Source organism: Lepidochelys kempii, chromosome 13 (genome assembly GCF_965140265.1).
Source record: "Lepidochelys kempii isolate rLepKem1 chromosome 13, rLepKem1.hap2, whole genome shotgun sequence".
NCBI classification, from domain to species: Eukaryota; Metazoa; Chordata; order Testudines; family Cheloniidae; genus Lepidochelys; species Lepidochelys kempii.
In genome coordinates this window covers 33,874,382-33,892,358 of record NC_133268.1, presented here as the reverse complement: position 1 = coordinate 33,892,358, position 17,977 = coordinate 33,874,382, and positions in this window count along the sequence as shown.

Here is a 17,977-nt window from a genome sequence, read left to right as displayed (position 1 = left end):
ACAAGTTTACCTGAATTTTAAGATCAACTGGAAAGTATAAAAGTTGATGAAATCTCCAGTCACACATAGCAATAAATGTTGATAAGGAAAGATACAAAAGTGAGACAGAGACTGAATTACTCCAAACAGTCAGACCCCCTGATTGTACTTAAAACCTGTGTAAAAATCTTCCCTGGTAAACAAGAGAAGCATGGGACCAGAAATCAATTTATCAAAAATCATGTGTGGGAAATTAGGCCTAACTGGTGACTTCTATAATGAAGGGAGGGGTATTCCAGCCATCACTTCCTTTGGGGGTCTCAAAAAAGGACGGGGAGCATGAGAGAAAAATTTATAGAGGAAAGGAAGCAAACACAAAATTTTCTGACTAAACTCAGGGGAAGGAGCGATCATTATCATCATGGCTATCCCCTGGGAACACAGTATACAGCATGCCACCCCTAGGCCTCCTTCATCCTAATCTCAAGAGACAGGGGGACCCAAATGACATGGCCATTTCCACCAGCTATGGCTAAATTGCAGCTACCCCCAGGGATGGGAGAGTTTGTCTTCCCACCCCATCATGTGCCTTTTTCCTTCCCAACTTATTTTTCGCCTTTCCTGTCCTTCTCCTTTTTCCTTCTGTCTAACAAAAGTCTGTTCTAACTAGCTAAAACTGGATATTTCACAACACGGCTGTGGCCCTATGATCAAAGAGGCAGCTAAAAGCAATGCCCTGAACACCCCCAGGCTAGTACAAGTTGCTGAGTCTCAGAACAGCTAGTAATATTGTGTTCCGTGTCTGTGTTTCTCCAGCTGTGAGAATGCAAGGGAGAGTCACACCAGAGACAGAAGCTGCGTTTTCTCTCTTTGTCATTCTTCTCTTTCCCCTCTCGTGTGTGTGTCTGTTGTGTTTTGTCTTCTAGGAGACAGGATGGAACTGTAACAATAACAGCTCCAGCCCATCACAACTAACTTCTTCCCTTTTTCTCCAAAGGACAGTTATTACCATCTTTAATACCATTTATGAGACTGTCACACAGGGAGGGCGTCCTTCTAAAAACTCTCTCAACTAACCAGAAAGAAAACAAGGGATGCCATTAAAATAAAAGCCTTTATACTTTACATTTCCAATGTTTGAGGTGTTTTTCCTTCTTTTCTGTCCTTAATAAGAGGTGGAAAATATTGTTAACGGTGTGTTTGCCATGGGACTGAGCAGACCGAGGGCTCTGGATACCAAACCCCGAACCTTGTTTAACACGGTTGAATCTTGGACAGTGACAGGGCCAGGTTAACACCATTGATTCTTTGACTCTATATATTCCACCTAATGTACTGCAACACAGCCCAGGGCTGGGATAGCAGGGGCTGTGGGTCAGGACCGGCAGAGCTGTGCGTTTCTAGGCTAGTACTGGATTGGGAAGGTGTCAGGGGGTCAGGACTCAGAGGGTGTCTACACAGCAAACGGCGGTGGGATTGCAGCATGGGCGCGCGATCCTGTGGTAGTGTTAATCTAGCTAACATGTGAAACAACAGCAGTGAGGACACGCTGGCCTGGACCTCAGCACAGGCTGGCAAGAAGAGAAGGAACCCAGGGTCCCTGGTGGGCTGGCACAGGGGCAGCTTCCCTGGGGTGAAGTCTATGTCACCTGGTATTATTGCCCCTAGTAGCTAGGTTAAATCACCCCGGCTACATCTACCAACACTACAATCACACTCGAGATGTTTCTGTGGAGCTCAGGTCTCTGCCAGGGCATCTGCTGCTTGTTCACCACCAATGCCCTGCCTGCTGGGCCACTGCTTTTAAATGCCAGATACAGGGAAATCGTGCTTACACGATGGCTTCCTGGATTTCCCTTCCCAATCCTTCACCTCCATACCTGGCTGGGCTTTATATAAACCATGCCAAGAGGGGCAGGAGGATCAGGGTGAGGTTCAGCTCCACAGAGGCCAGGATCCATCGCTGTGATGACAGCGAAAGAACAAGGGCTTGGGTAATTTGCGGGAGATTCCACCAGCTGGGAGAGAGGAGAGTGCAGTGTCACATGGGGCTGCAACTGCAGGCTCAATTGCAACTGAGGCAGCGTGCGCTAGTGGCCAGTGGGCAGCCATGTGCCATGCAGAACAGAATATTCAATAAGAGCCAGGTGGACTATCCACGGACCCCAGCCCAAAACCCCAGAACCTACGGCAACACAATGATGAAGAAACAAGAATTTATGGGAAGATTCTCACCCCCTTCATCCACGCGCCCATCCCAATTATCAACAACGTCTGCTTTGGTGGAGGGATACCCAACACGGGTGGGTTGCACAGGAGCAAAGCTGTCTTCCCCACCACCCAATGCCGATACAACCCACCGATCCATGCTTACACAGGGACACCGATGTCCCAGAAAATTGTCATTCGCTGCTGTAAAGGGCTCCCTGTGCTCCTTGTCGGATAGATGTAGGGCCCAGCTTGGACAGGCAGGGGACCCTGATGCTTCCTCTAACCATGCTCTGTCCCTCCCACACGAGCAATGGCATCCGACTCCTCACCCATCTCTGAACTCTAGTCAGATTGTCTGGGTGCTTGCACCCCCCACCCTCTGCTGCACCCTAGTGCCATTATACAGTATAGCCGCCCCTTCCCCACCCCAGCCCTCTGCTGCCCCTACTGCCCCTTATACAGTATAGCCGCCCCTTCCCCACCCCCAACCTCTGCTGCCCCTAGTGCCCATGATACAGTATAGCTGCCCCTTCCCCGCCCCCACCCTCTGCTGCCCCCTAGTGCCCATTATACAGTATAGCCCCCCTCCCCACCCCCGCCCTCTGCTGCACCCTAGTGCCCATTATACAATATAGCCCCCCTCCCCACCCCCGCCCTCTGCTGCACCCTAGTGCCCATGATACAGTACAGCCGCCCCTTCACCACCCCCGCCCTCTGCTGCCCCTACTGCCTCTTATACAGTATAGCCACCCCTTCCCTGCCCCCACCCTCTGCTGCCCCTTAGTGCCCATGATAAAGGATAGCCGCCCCTTCCCCACCCCCATCCTCTGCTGCCCCTAGTGCCCATTATACAGTATAGCTGCCCCTTTCCCACCCCTCACTTTACTATCTTGTCCTACTTGCTGCCACATAGTTGACATCTAAAACGAATCCTTTTAGAAATATCATTCAGTTTCACAGTTTTGGTATTTTCTTGTTAGTCTCATAATGGAGAATCCTCATATTCATTATTATTAAGTGTTATTAGTCATTATTTTCTTTTAAAATATTTCCCCCTGTCTGCATAGCAATCCCTGGCTTGTTGTGTCACAACTAGGGAGAAGAACATAAGCCTTTGAACACTTAAGGACTGTGCTGGAAATGTGTTGTGTTTTTCAGTGAGGCTGTCTTGTGATTTCAAGGCCACTAACAACCTTTTCCCTAGTTTTGGAAATAGAATCTTGGAGTCCTGACTGCTACTGCTGGCCCTGCTCTAACCACTAAACCCCTTTCCGCTAAAAAAGCAGGAGGAAAAAACCCAGGAGACCTGAGTTTTCATCTGCCCTGTTCTAATCCAATGGACCCCACTCCTTTGCCAGGTTAGGGATAGAAACCAAGAGTCCTTATTCCCATCTTCCTTGAGCTAAACCACTAGGCCCCACTCCCTTCCCAAAATTGATACTGACACAACAGTTATAAATCTTCATGCTTCAGGGCCTAAGCCATTCACTAACTGAGGAAGGTCAGGAAAAACTTTCTCTCTGAGCAAGTTTGTTTCTTATAATTCTTTTGCAACATTACTTCCTCTGAAGCAACTGGGACAGGCTAGTGTCAGAAACTGAGCTGGAGGGACCCTGGCCTGTGGCATCCCAAAAATCATTGCTGAAGGCCAGATCAGTCCAGGTGCCACCCCCGATCTCTGCACAAGAGGAACAGAATGAAACGGAGTCATTGTCAAAGTGTGGCTCTTGTGGGCTTTGAACCAATAATTGCATACGTACTAGGTAAGAAACCCATCCTTTGACCAACAAAGAAAGTAGCAGTGCTGGGTGGTGCAATGTCATCACGTATCACCCCTTTCATGCTGGTCCACTGGCCACTGCAGTTCTGCTGCGGAGGGGTCAGAGCACTAATCTTCACCATCAAGCATTGCGAGTTGAAGTCTGGTTGGGGCCATTAATAATTTTTGCTGGCAGAATTTGATCCAGGTGAAGCTGGCTACTATCCTCTCTTCCTGTCCTGATAGCAATGCAGCCCGAGGGGTTCGTGTGCTCTGACTCCCCCTTTCAAGTCATTCAAGTGATTAGGACACCCAGTTTCTCAATAATTTTCATGGCATCCAGGTCCTAAAGGTACCTTACATTTGGCTGGGGTCTGAGGCTCACCGGCAGAACTGTGGAGGTTCGGGAGCTGTTGTAATAACTAGGCCTACAAATTTACCTGAAATTTAAGGTCAACCGGAAAGAGTAAAATTTGACAAAATCTCCAATTACAAATAGCAAGAAATGTGGATGGGGAAAGGTGCACAAGTGAGAGTGAGACTGAATTAGTCCAAACAGACAGGCCCCATGATATCACTCAAGGCCTGTAGTAAGATCCTGCCTGGTAAACAAAAAAAATGTGGGACCGGAAATCAACAGACCAAAATTGGTGTGTGGGAAATTAGGCCTCACTGGAAATTAGGTCTAACTCCTCCTTTTCTGAGGACTTCCTAAACTTTTGTGCTCTCAAAAAGGGGGGTGAAAAACTGACAGAGGAGCGGAAGTGAACGCAACATGACTGAACGAAGGGGAAAGAGTGAGCATTATCAACATGGCTGCCACCCTGGCCACCTCCTGGGAGCACAGGATCCAGCACGACACCCCTGGGCCACCTTCATCTTAATCCCAAGAGACGTCCTGACCAGACTGGGCCAGAGAGAGACCCGGGTGACATGGCCCCCTCCACTGGTTCCAGCTAAATTCTGGGGTGGGGGAGTTTGCCTCCCCACTGCTCCGTGTGTCCTTTTTCCTTCCCAATATATTTTTACTCTTATCTACCTTTTTCTGTCCATCTAATAAGTATTTGGTTTAGCCTGCCAAGACTGAATATTTCACAGCACAGCTGTAAGGCTGTGATCAAAGAGGCCCTTAAAAGCAGTGCCCTGAACACCTCAGAGCGGTTGGTAAGATGGTAAACCAGGCCTGGATTTTTCCAGCACTGAGGCTGCAAGGGAGAGTCACACCGGAGACAGGTACTGCATTTTCTCTCTTTGCCATTCTTCTCTTTCCCTTTTGTGTGTGTGTCTGTCGTGTTTTGTCTTCTGGGAAACAGGACTGCACTGTAAATACAACAGCAACAACAGCTCCAGCCCATCTCAGATAAAAGCTTCTCTTTGTCCCCTGGGACAGTTATTACCATCTTTAATACTATTTATGGGACTGTCACACAGAATGGTTTCCTTCAGAAACCTCTCCCAACCACAGGGAAAGGGAACAAGGGAAGCAGTTAAAATAAAAGCCTTAACACTTGACAGTTCAAATGCTTGATCTGCTTTTCCTGCTTTTCTGTATCTTTAATGAAAAGTGGAAAGGATTGTTAACAGTGTGTTTGCCATGGGACTGAGCAGGCCAAGGGCTCTGGATACCAAACCCCGAACCTTATTTAACATTGTTTAATCTTGGACAGTGACAGGGTCACAGTCACACCATTAACTCTCTGGGTCTATATATTCCAACTAAATTACTGCCACAGAGCCCACGGCTGAGACAGCAGAGGCTGCAGCTCAGGACTGTGGGACACCGGCAGAGCTAGGAGTTTCCAGGCTAGAACTGGATTAGGAAGGGGTCCGGACTGAAGGTCCATCTGCACAGCAAATGAAGGTGTGATTATAGCACAGGTGGGCGTTCCTACCCTGGCTTTAATCTAGCTAGCCTGGGAAACAACAGCGGAGGGGACATGGTGGCCAGGACAGCAGCACAGGCTGGTGACCAGAATTTGTAACAGAGTCCCTGGAGGGCTGGTACTGGGGCAGCTACCCCACGGAAAAGTCTGTACCACCTGCCACACTCACCCAACCTACAACCGCACCTGTGCTTGCTGGGTAGACACACCCTTAGATGTCTTTGTGGAGTCCAGGTCTCTAGCAGGACATGTACTGTTTGTTCCTCACCCACGCCCTACCTGCTGGGCCACTGATTTTAATGGACAGATATCAGAAAATCATCCTTACCCAATAGCTTACTGGATTTGCCCTCCCACTCCTCCTGCTTCATGTCTGGCTGGGCTCTATATTACGTGCTCCAAGACAGGATGGAGGATATGGGTGAGTTTCAACTCAGCAGAGGCTGGGATCCATCATTCTGACGACAGCAAAGGAACAAGGACTTGGGTAAGTTGCAGGAGATTCCACCAGCTGGGAGAGAGCAGAGAACAGTGTCACATGGGGCTGCAACTGCAGGGTTTACTTCTGGGAGGCAGCATGAGCTAGTTCAACGATACTCAGACTGCAGGTCGCGAGCCACAAGTGGCTCTTTAATGTGTCTCCTGCAGCTCTTTGCAGCACATGATATTAAAACACAGTGTGATTTAACTGACATCTGGTGGTGAGGTGTGGCAAGTTGTGGAAAAGAACTTCAGGGGCCGATCTCATTTGCATAGGCACACCCACCCCGCCTAGAATGAGAGCATAGCTGCCCAAATGGTCACTTTGGCTGCTGTGGGATCCCCAGTGTCTCTGTTATTGGGGCAGGAAGAATAAATTGTTATTACCCTGACTATGGGAATCAAGGACAGTGGAACTGTACTTGGCCTTTTGTTATGATGGAAGTCATGGGGCGGCTGGCAGAGCGGAGTTGCATGGAGAGGTGAGGCCATCAGCTTTGGACCACATAAGGTGCCCCTTAACCCCCTCCCCCCAATCTCCACCCAGGTTGGGAGGTAAAACTCTGCAGATGAACTTTCGAACTCTGGGGCTGCCCTGACCAGGGACAGAGACTTTTGGGGATCCCACAGCAGTCAAAGTGACCATTTGGGCAGCTATGGCCTCATTCTAGGCGGGGTGGGTGTGCCTATACAAATGAGATCGGCCCCTGAAGTTCTTTTCCACAACTTGCCACACCTCACCACCAGATGTCAGGGTGGAGCTTGTCCTGACTCTGCTTACATAATTATTAACCCGTCTCAGTTAATAACCAGTCAGGAGGCTTTTACTGTGTTATTAACCAATTAAATTATCAACTTGCACTAAGTTATTATTATTAACTTATTTGCTGTGAGAATTTTATATATATATATATATATATATAACAGTATAACAGGCAGTATTTAATCTATCTATCTCTCTATCTAAACTAAATATTTGCCCGTCACTTTGTTTAAATATGACTAGTACTATAGTAAATGAAACAATGAATTCACACTGTGTCTCATTTGGGTAATGTTGATCACTAATCTGGCTCCTCAGCTACTGAGGTCTGAGTATCACTGTTCTAGTGACAGGTTTCAGAGTAACAGCCGTGTTAGTCTGTATTCGCAAAAAGAAAAGGAGGACTTGTGGCACCTTAGAGACTAACCAATTTATTAGAGCATAAGCTTTCGTGAGCTACAGCTCACTTCCTCAGATGCATATCGTGGAAACTGCAGCAGGCTTTATATATACACAGAGAATATGAAACAATACCTATTCCCACCCCACTGTCCTGCTGGTAATAGCTTATCTAAAGTGATTTCCAGCACAAATCCAGGTTTTCTCACCCTCCACCCCCCCACAGAAATTCACTCTCCTGCTGGTGATAGCCCATCCAAAGTGACAACTCTTTACACAATGTGCATGACAATCAAGCTGGGCTATTTCCTGCACAAATCCAGGTTCTCACATCCCCCCCACCCCCATACACACACAAACTCACTCTCCTGCTGGTAATAGCTCATCCAAACTGACCACTCTTCAAGTTAAAATCCAAGTTAAACCAGAACATCTGGGGGGGGACGGGACACTTCAATCTCTCTGGTCACGCGATCACAGACATGAAGGTCGCTATCTTAAAACAAAAAAACTTCAAATCCAGACTCCAGCGAGAAACTGCTGAATTGGAATTCATTTGCAAATTGGATACTATTAATTTAGGCTTAAATAGAGACTTGGAGTGGCTAAGTCATTATGCAAGGTAGCCTGTTTCCTCTTGTTTTTTTCCTACCCCCCCCCCCAGATGTTCTGGTTTAACTTGGATTTTAACTTGAAGAGTGGTCAGTTTGGATGAGCTATTACCAGCAGGAGAGTGAGTTTGTGTGTGTATGGGGGTGGGGGGGATGTGAGAACCTGGATTTGTGCAGGAAATAGCCCAGCTTGATTGTCATGCACATTGTGTAAAGAGTTGTCACTTTGGATGGGCTATCACCAGCAGGAGAGTGAATTTCTGTGGGGGGGTGGAGGGTGAGAAAACCTGGATTTGTGCTGGAAATCACTTTAGATAAGCTATTACCAGCAGGACAGTGGGGTGGGAATAGGTATTGTTTCATATTCTCTGTGTATATATAAAGCCTGCTGCAGTTTCCACGATATGCATCTGAGGAAGTGAGCTGTAGCTCACGAAAGCTCATGCTCTAATAAATTGGTTAGTCTCTAAGGTGCCACAAGTCCTACTGTTCTAGTGGTTACAGCAGGGGAGCTGGGAGTCAGGACTCTTGGGTTCACTCTCCACCTCTGGGTGGAGAACAGAGGGTTAGAGGAGGCGGGAGATGATTTCAGTTGGAATCTTTGCAGCACCTGGCACAAGGGGCGGGGGTCCCCCCGGTCACAGTCTGAGACACCAAACACCTGGGTTCTATCCCTGGCTCTGGGAGGGGAATGGGGAACAGTGGGTTAGAGGAGCAGGCCCCGATCTCGGTGGAGGTCAGGGCAGCACCTGGCACAATGGAGCCCCCGATGAGCCAGGTTCTGAGAAGGCCTCAGCACAATGGGGCTGGGAGAATGGGAGGGGCTCTGAGCAGAGTGGGATTGGTAGGGATATCAGGAGGGGTGGGGTGGGGCGAGGTTGAGCCCAGGAGATGCTATGGAGGAGGCAGATCCCCACTCCACACTGTCTCCATCCATCCCTCCTCTCCCTACTGCAGGTTGATCTAGTGACAGACACAGCCCTGGTTCTGAGGGGACCCCGCCCCATGCTCCTGCTGCCCCTTGTCTTGCTGGTGGCCTGCCTGGCTCTGGCTGGTGGGCAGCCATGTGTCACGCAGAACAGACTGTTCATTAGGCACCATGTGAACAATCCACGGACCCCAGCCCCCAATCCCAGAGCCTACTGCAGCATGATGATGAGGAGACGAAGAATCTATGGGAAGCTGATCAACACCTTCATCCACGCGCCCATCCGGCCCATCAACAATGTCTGCTTTGGGGGTGGGACACCCTTCCCGAGTGGCCTGCTCTGGAGCAAAGTTTCCTTCACCATCACTGTCTGCATATACAACTTGTCGACCTGCTCCTATACCGGGACATACCTTTCCTCGAGAATTCTCATCAGTTGCTGCCAGGGGCACCCTGTGTACTATGAGGAGCGGATGTTGCTTCCACTCAGGGTATAGAGGGCAGCCACAGGACCCTGCTGTTTCCCCTAAGCCCACTCTGTCACTAACACACCAGTCATGGCACCCGGCTCCTCACCAGCCTCTGAACACTGGTTAGATTGTTTAGGTGTTTCCATCCCTACGCCTAGTCTATACAATATAACCTCACCATCGATCCTCTACTGCTCCTAGTGCCCATCCCCTCTCTCTGCTTCCCCTAGTGCCCATTAAACAGTGTAGCCACTTCTTCACCCACCCACCCCCGCTGCCCCCTAGGGTCCATTATACAGTATAGGTGCCCCTTCCCCGGCCCCATCCTCTGCCGCCCCTAGTGCCCATTACACAATATCACCACCCCTTGCTTATTTTGTACTTCCTGCTGCCACATAGTGGCCATCTAAAAAACAGTTGTTTAAATAAGAAATATCCATCAATTTCACACTTCTGGTGTTGTGCATTGAGTCTAACAATGAGGAATCCTCATACTCATCATGGTTAAGTGTTACTGGACACTGCAATATTTTGCTCCTTTCTGGAGTTCCCTGTGCTCCTTAAAATCCATAAAGCCTGATACCTGCAAAGTGATCACTATCTGGTTGTGTTACATTGGTGACAGCACAAACATACGCCTCTGAATACTTAAGGAGTGTGCTGGAAATGGCTTGTCATATTCAAAGATTCCTGGAACAGGATGGGCACAAATATAAGTAGACAGAGAGAGATGGGTGTGTGGGGATAGGTGGATGGAGAGAGAGAAATGAATGTGTCTGAGGATGGATGGAGAGAGAGAAAGCAGTTTTTGTGCCGATTGCCAGTGCAAGCCCTAGCCTGGATTCAGCTGTACCAGTAGAATCACAGTTCACACCAGTGTGTTTTAATCCTCACTATTGACAACTACTAGCCATTGTAGTATTAGCGCCTTTCAAGTGGTATTCATTGCCAAAAACGGGAAAAGCCAAATTCTTGCTTTTGTGAATCACATCTTTCCTTACCTCATGTTTGGATTTCTGCATGGCTATGGGTTGTGGGTGTTTGAATCCCTTGGTTTAATGAATCTTGTGTGTATGTTTCTGTTTTGTGGGTGTGAGACTCTTGCATCTATCCTCTTCCTCCTCATGTGTTTGTATCTTTTGTTGGGAGCATTTGTCGTTTGTGTGGTTGCGCTGTTAGCTTTTGTCAGTCAGAGCCTTGTCTGTCTCCAGGGTTGTTCTTGTGTGCGTTTGTGTGTCCTGTGAATACATCGGTACACTGCTCCAAGTGTCTCTTTCCACATACCGCCTTCCTTCCCTTGCCTAGAGCCAATGGGGGAGGAAGCCAAATCTCCAACCCAAGGCAACCTGTTCCCTCCAAAACTCCAGATCCATCTTTGGTCCTAAGAGAAAATAATTCTCTCTCTCTCTCTCCCTCTCTCTCTCAATTTGTCCTTCCCCATCTCCCTCCCCTTCTTTCATTATTAAAATTCCAAAAGCACATTTCTGCCCCTCAGAAATAGGGCAGACACCCAATGGAATCCATGGGAGTTTTTCTTCCTTCAGAGAATTGCTCTGAGCCTGCAAGAAAAAAAATAACATACTGCTTAGATGCCACAATGTGCAATGTCACCCCTTGTTCCACTGACAACTGCAGTTCTGTTGCTTTGTAGTCTGAGCACTAATTGTCACACTCTGGTGCTGTGAGTGAAAGTCGGGCTGGGGCCATTTTTAATTTGTCCTGAGAGAGTTTGATCTACCAGAACCTGCCAAATCTCCTCTCTTCCTGTACTGACAGCACTGCAGCCCAAGGGGTTTGTGTGCGCAGACTGCCAACTTCAAGTCACCCAACAGATTAGGATGCCCAGTTCCTCACTCATTTTCATGAGGTCCAGGTCCTTCAGGTAATTCACTGGGGACTGCAGGGCTGAGGGGCACCAGCAAAGTTAGAGGGTGTGGGGGAGCTGTTTCAATAACTGGATCTACAAGTTTACCTGAATGTTAAGGTCAGCTGGAAAGAGTAAAAGTTGATGACATCTCTAGTCACATATAAATATAAATGTTGATTGGGAATGATGCAAAAGAGAGAAAGAGACCGAGATTGAATTTGTCCAAACAAACAGGCCTCCAGATATCACTCAAGCTCTGTATTAAGATCATGCCTGGTAAACAATAGATATGTGGGACCAGAAATCAGTGGATCAAAAGTACACTGGATACCAAACCCCAAAATCTTCTTTAACACTGTTGAACCTTGGACTGTGACAGGGTCACATTAATACTATTAGATGCATAAAAGTGGAAAATGCAGTGAGGATGTTTTTATACACACAGACCATGAAAAAATGGGTGTTTATCACTTCAAAAGGTTTTCTTCGCCCACCCCACTCTCCTCCTGGTAATAGCTTATCTAAAGTGATCACTCTCCTTACAATGTGTATGATAATCAAGGTGGACCATTTCCAGCACAAATCCAGGGTTTAACAAGAACGTCTGAGGAATGGGGGGGAGGGGGGTTGGGGGGCGAAGGGGGTAGGAAAAAACAAGGGGAAATAGGTTACCTTGCATAATGACTCCCAGTCTCTATTCAAGCCTAAGTTAATTGTATCCAATTTGCAAATGAATTCCAATTCAGCAGTCTCTCGCTGGACTCTGACTGCTGAATTGGAATTCATTTGCAAATAAGGATTCTTTAAAATACAGCCAGCTCTCCTGGACTCCTTTCCCCCTCATATTATTCTCCCAGGGGATCCTGGGCATCAGTTCCCTGAGGGAGTCAAAGTCTGCTTTTCTGAAGTCCAGGGTCCATATTCTGCTGCTCTCCTTTCTTCCCTGTGTCAGGATCCTGAACTTGACCATCTCATGGTCACTGCCTCCCAGGTTCCCATCCACTTTTGCTTCCCCTACTAATTCTTCCCGGTTTGTGAGCAGCAGGTCAAGAAGAGCTCTGCCCCTAGTTGGTTCCTCCAGCACTTGCACCAGGAAATTGTCCCCTACCCTTTCCAGAAACTTCCTGGATTGTCTGTGCACCACTGTATTGCTCTCCCAGCAGATATCAGGGTGATTGAAGTCTCCCATGAGAACCAGGGCCTGAGATCTTGTAACTTCTGTTAGTTGCCAGAAGAAAGCCTCGTCCACCTCATCCCCCTGGTCCGGTGGTCTATAGCAGACTCCCACCACGACATCACCCTTGTTGCTCACACTTCTAAACTTAATCCAGAGACACTCAGGTTTTTCTGCAGTTTCATACTTGAGCTCTGAGCCATCATACTGCTCCCTTACATACAGTGCAACTCCCCCACCTTTTCTGCTCTGCCTGTCCTTCCTGAACAGTTTATATCCATCCATGACAGTACTCCAGTCATGAGAGTTATCCCACCAAGTCTCTGTTATTCCAATCACATCATAATTCCTTGACTGTGCCAGGACTTCCAGTTCTCCCTGCTTGTTTCCCAGGCTTCTTGCATTTGTGTACAGAAACTTGAGATAACTTGCTGTTTGTCCTGCTTTCTTAGTATGAGGCAGGAGCCCTCCCCTTTTGCGTTCTCCTGCTCGTGCTTCCTTCCGGTATCCCACGTCCCCACTTACCTCAGGGCTTTGGTCTCCTTCCCCCGGTAAACCTAGTTTAAAGCCCTCCTCACTAGGTTAGCGAGCCTGCTTGCGAAGATGCTCTTCCCTCTCTTTGTTAGGTGGAGCCCGTCTCTGCCTAGCTCTCCTCCTTCTTGGAACGCCATCCCATGGTCAAAGAATCCAAAGCCTTCTCTCTGACACCACCTGCGTAGCCATTCGTTGACTTCCACGATTCGACAGTCTCTACCCAGGCCTTTTACTTCCATGGGCAGGATGGACGAGAAGACCACTTGCGCCTCAAACTCCTTTATCCTTCTTCCCTAGTCCGCAGTGATCCGCTCAAGGTCATTCTTGGCAGTATCATTGGTGCCCACGTGCAGAAGCAGGAAGGGGTAGCGATCCAAGGGCTTGATGGGTCTCGGCAGTCTCTCCGTCACATCGTGAATCCTAGCTCCTGGCAAGCAGCAGACTTCTCGGTTTTCCCAGTCGGGCTGGCCGATAGATGAATCAGTCCCCCTGAGGAGAGAGTCCCCGACCATCACCACCCGCCTCCTTCTCTTGGGAGCTGTGGTCGTGGAACCCCTAACCCTAGGACAGTGCATCTCATGCCTTCCAATCGGCGGAGTCTCCTTCTGTTCCCTTCCCTCAGATGTATCATCTAGTCTACTCTCCGCATTAGTACCTGTGGAGAGAACATGAAAACGGTTGCTTACCTGTATCTGCGTTGCTGGTACATGGACGCTCCCCTTTCTTCTTCTGGAGGTCACATGCTGCCAAATTTCTTCACCATCCTCCTGTCCCCACTGCGCAGCCTGCTCTGAATCTTCAGAACATTGTGCCCGTAGAAGCATATCCTGACAGAACCAAGTATTAGATAGGAGTAAGACAAGCTGAAATGGAAGACCTGTAGCCTGAAGCCTGCAAGACTCTAGCTTAGCTCTTTTAGGCCTTGGAGACAAGAAATGATGGCGTAAGACAATGACTGAGAAATAACCCAAGATGATGGGAAAGAGGCACTAATCGGTAAGGTTGCGAAAGAACAGCTGGAAAGATTAAAATTAAATCAGAAAATGCTGTAACAACAAATATGGTCTCTAACACCTTCCCTAACCGCAGACAAAGGTGGTCCATCAGTGTTGACAGGAACCTACCCAGCCTATAGAATTTGGTGTCCCTTGTGTTTCCAGGGGACACAAACCAATAAGAAAGAGAAGGTCTTTCATGTACATGCGCAGAGTGTAGGTATAGACAGGCTCACAGTATAAAAAGGGGTGCCCAGAGCAGGGAAACTGGGCTTCCTATGGGACACTCCAGCAGGAACCACTCTCATATTGATGGTCAATCCATGAGAGGGCCAACAGACTCTAACGCCATCTAGGAGGATGTGAGTACGCCTGTAGGTATAACTAGTTCATGATACGTATCTGTAGGAATTGTATATGCTGTGACATTTATAGCTTTGTTGGTAACTTTAATAAAATTACTGAAAGACCGATGCTCTTGTATTTGTCTGTGTTGTTTGCCTATGGTTTCATGTGTTCCTGTGAACTCTAAATCTAGAACAAACAGAAGTGACTCTGTTGAACTTGACTGTAGCTGCCAGAGCCGAACCCACTGAGATATGATTAACATTAAATAGAATAAAAGACTACAGAGCTGCTTTGAAAGGGAGGTGCTATACACTCCAAGTCTGAGGGAAAACTGCCCCCCCACCTCCTCCACGGTAGGATGTCACCAGGAAGCAGCGCCAGAGTGGAGGGACGACATCCTCTTCTGAGGGAGGGTCTGTGCAGTTTGACCCAGCGGGAGAGACCCTTTCCCTGCTGGTCATCAGAGGCCCTGACTTCAGAAGAGGATTCTGGGCCATGGGGGGCTGGCCAGTAACGGACCTGGACGTAAGTGAGGTTAATGGACTAAGATGAACTCAGCTCCCTCGCCCTCTGGGTAGAGATGCTGGGGCAAAGGCCTGTTTGTATAACACCTTTGGGTTAAATAAATTAGGTGCTGCTCAAAATACATAACAAAAGCCCACTGGAGTGGGGTTCATTCTGTGGCGTGGACTCAGGCCGTGTCTCCGCTCTCCACGCTGGGGGTGCGAGTCCCTGCTCGTGTGCACAGACTGGGCGAGTTCTCAGCGTGTCAGAGCCGTGTAAATAGCACTGTAGCTGCAGACGTAGGGGGAGCATCCGCGGAGGCCTGGCTGAGCTGTGGCAAGTAGAAACCTGGCACCGACACAGAGACCGCATGGACCAGAGCATGACAAACCGCTGCTATAGAGAGACGGACGGAGCTAGGATCTGGTTCTCCACGCTCGCCTGGTACTGAGAATCTGCAATAACTCGGCTGCTGGCACGAGGGAGAAGGAGATAAAGCTGCTAATGTTCAGGGCGGTTTTGGAACAGGTCCCCAGCTGGTATGAATTGGCACCGCTCCAAGGCCGGATGCTAGGCCGGGTGGATAAATCACTGGCTGGCCGGTACGTGTGGGGTCAGAGGGACACAGATGAATAGACACTGTTTGAATAGTGAGGCCGCCCGGGGCTGGACACGTGGCCCAGTGTGCTCAGTGCTGCAAACACAGAACAAAACGACACCAGCTGGTGTGTGTCTGTCCTCAGAGCTGGGCGCTATTTCCTCATCGTCCACCAGGTTTGAGCTTTTTGCTGTTCTCGTTCACCAAGGGTGGGACAGGAGCATCCTGCTCTGAGCTCCTCTCGGCTAGGAAAGACGAGACTAGCTTAGTTTTCCCGGGGTAGTGTCTTGTGCTGTGAGAGTCAGGACTCCTGGGTTCAATTCCTGACTCTGCACATGGGGCAAGACACTTCCCTTCTCTGTGCCTCAGTTTCACCTTCTGCACAATGGGGTTGCAGGAACATTCCCTTTTCCAGCGCAGGGCCGGAACCGCAGTCAGGGAAAGACTCCAGTTGGTTGCAGTGGGTCTGGGGTAAGGTCCATAATTTGCAAAGCCAGGAATTGTAGGCTAGAGGAGGGGAAATGGAGCTGGGACACAGGACATGTGGGTTCTGTTCCCTGTTGTGTGACCTTGGCCCTGATGCTTTGCTGCCTGTGCCTCAGTTTCCCCTCCCAACCTTTCTCTCTATGTGCACTGGAAGCTCTGCTGGGCAGGGGTTGTTTCTTCCTCTGTGACTGTGCAGTGCCCTGTACAATGGCAGCCCCTAGGGGTTCCCAAAATCCCCCTTAACCAATTCGTAGGAGATTAACAGGGTATGGCAGGTGGCTCCCTGTCCAAGGGGGGAGAGATTTCATTGCCTTGCTGTATCCCAGCGTCCCCCATCATGACTGGGTCCCATGTGCTCGGTGCTGGACAAACCCAGTGCCAGGGACAATCCTGGCAGCAGAGACCCTATAGTATAAAAGCCACCTGCAGAGAAAGGAGTGGGGATGGGGACAGAACACAGCGACCAGAGACCATGGTGATGGGTGTCACAGGTGTGTTAGAGATGGGCATTGTGGCGGCTGGGTTGAATGCGGGGTAGAGGGAGGCTGTGGAGGAATGGTAGGGGGTGTGGTTCAGGACTGAGGGGTGCTGCTAAAGCTGTTTTGGGGGTAGGGCTGGGATAGCAGGGAGCTGTGAGTTGGGATTGAGGGGCATGGGCATATCTTCGACACTTGACAGCAAATATTTACCAACCCGGTGCCTACTTTTATGGCCATTGATTGGGAGTCTCTGCTCCCCAGCTGTGTATGCTGAGTTGCTCATTGTGTGTCTCCCGCCCTTGGGCTCCATATAAGGGCCCCAGAGTGGGAGGAGGCTCAGACACTTTCCAGATCCAGCTTCCAGACGAGCCCCAGGACAGGGTGAGTTGGCAACCCAGCTGGGGTCAGGTTCTGAGGTGTCTTCCTAGCTCTGGGGGCTCATTGGGGCTGATGGGTCACAGTAGGTGGAGGCCGTGAGCCAGAACTCCTGGGCAGAGCTGGCCAAGAACCTTTCAGCCGATAGTCATTTGTTCTCCAAACAAACGCCCTTTCAGTGGACCGAAAATGAGCTGCAAATTCCTGAGTCGGCTGAACCTGAGTGATCAAAATGTGGCAGAAATGGCCATGCGAGAAGCTCTGAGTCAAGTGGGAATTTTTCATTTTGAGGCTGGGTATTCTGACAAAAGCAGAGGAAGATGAGAGGTACAGGATGGCTGAGGAGAAAATACCGGCCCTTTAGCCCCAAGGTTTGGTCACTTATCGGGGATGTGGGAGTCTCTGCCTGATGAACAGAAAGGATTTGAACTTGGATCTCTCTCTGGGTCTCTCCTCTTGCATTTGTTCTACTTGGACTCAGTAATTAGCCATTGGAGCAGGGACTTGACCTTTATTCTGATAAACGGCACAGCGTCGAGTGTAGGGTGCTTGGCGGTAGGTCATCCCCTGGCAGAACTCTGAGCTGAGCAAAACTCAAAGGTCTGGAAAGTGGGAAACGCACAGGTAAGGCTGCCCATGTAACCTTAACTAGGGCCGCTTTCAGTGCTGCCCAGCTATGCCCTGTTAACACGTGTGTGGCTGAACTTGCCTGTTGTAAACTCATTGTGCAAAGGCCAGGTCTGCCCCAGATCCTGATTCACATAGGGGATAGAGTGGCGCTCGGAGAACCCCAGAAAGACAAGCCCCCTCCAGATTCTGGCTCACATGAAGGGGGCAGAGATGAGGGGTCAGATGCCCATAAATGTGCAGTTCCCTCCCCGCCCCCAGATCCTGGGTCACATACAGAGGACAGGGAATGGAGACAGGGCTCAAACACCTCTGGGGGCCAGGGACCACCAGATCCTAGCTCACACAGTGGGGTAGAGAAAAGGCTCAGATGCTCTGAGATAAGCAAGCCCCCCAGAATCTGGTTCACATGAGGGGGCAGGGAAGGGGGAGGTCACACCCCAGTGGGAGGGGCTGGGGGCCCCACTGGTAGTGGCACATATACAGGAGGGTAATGTGTGGCTGACA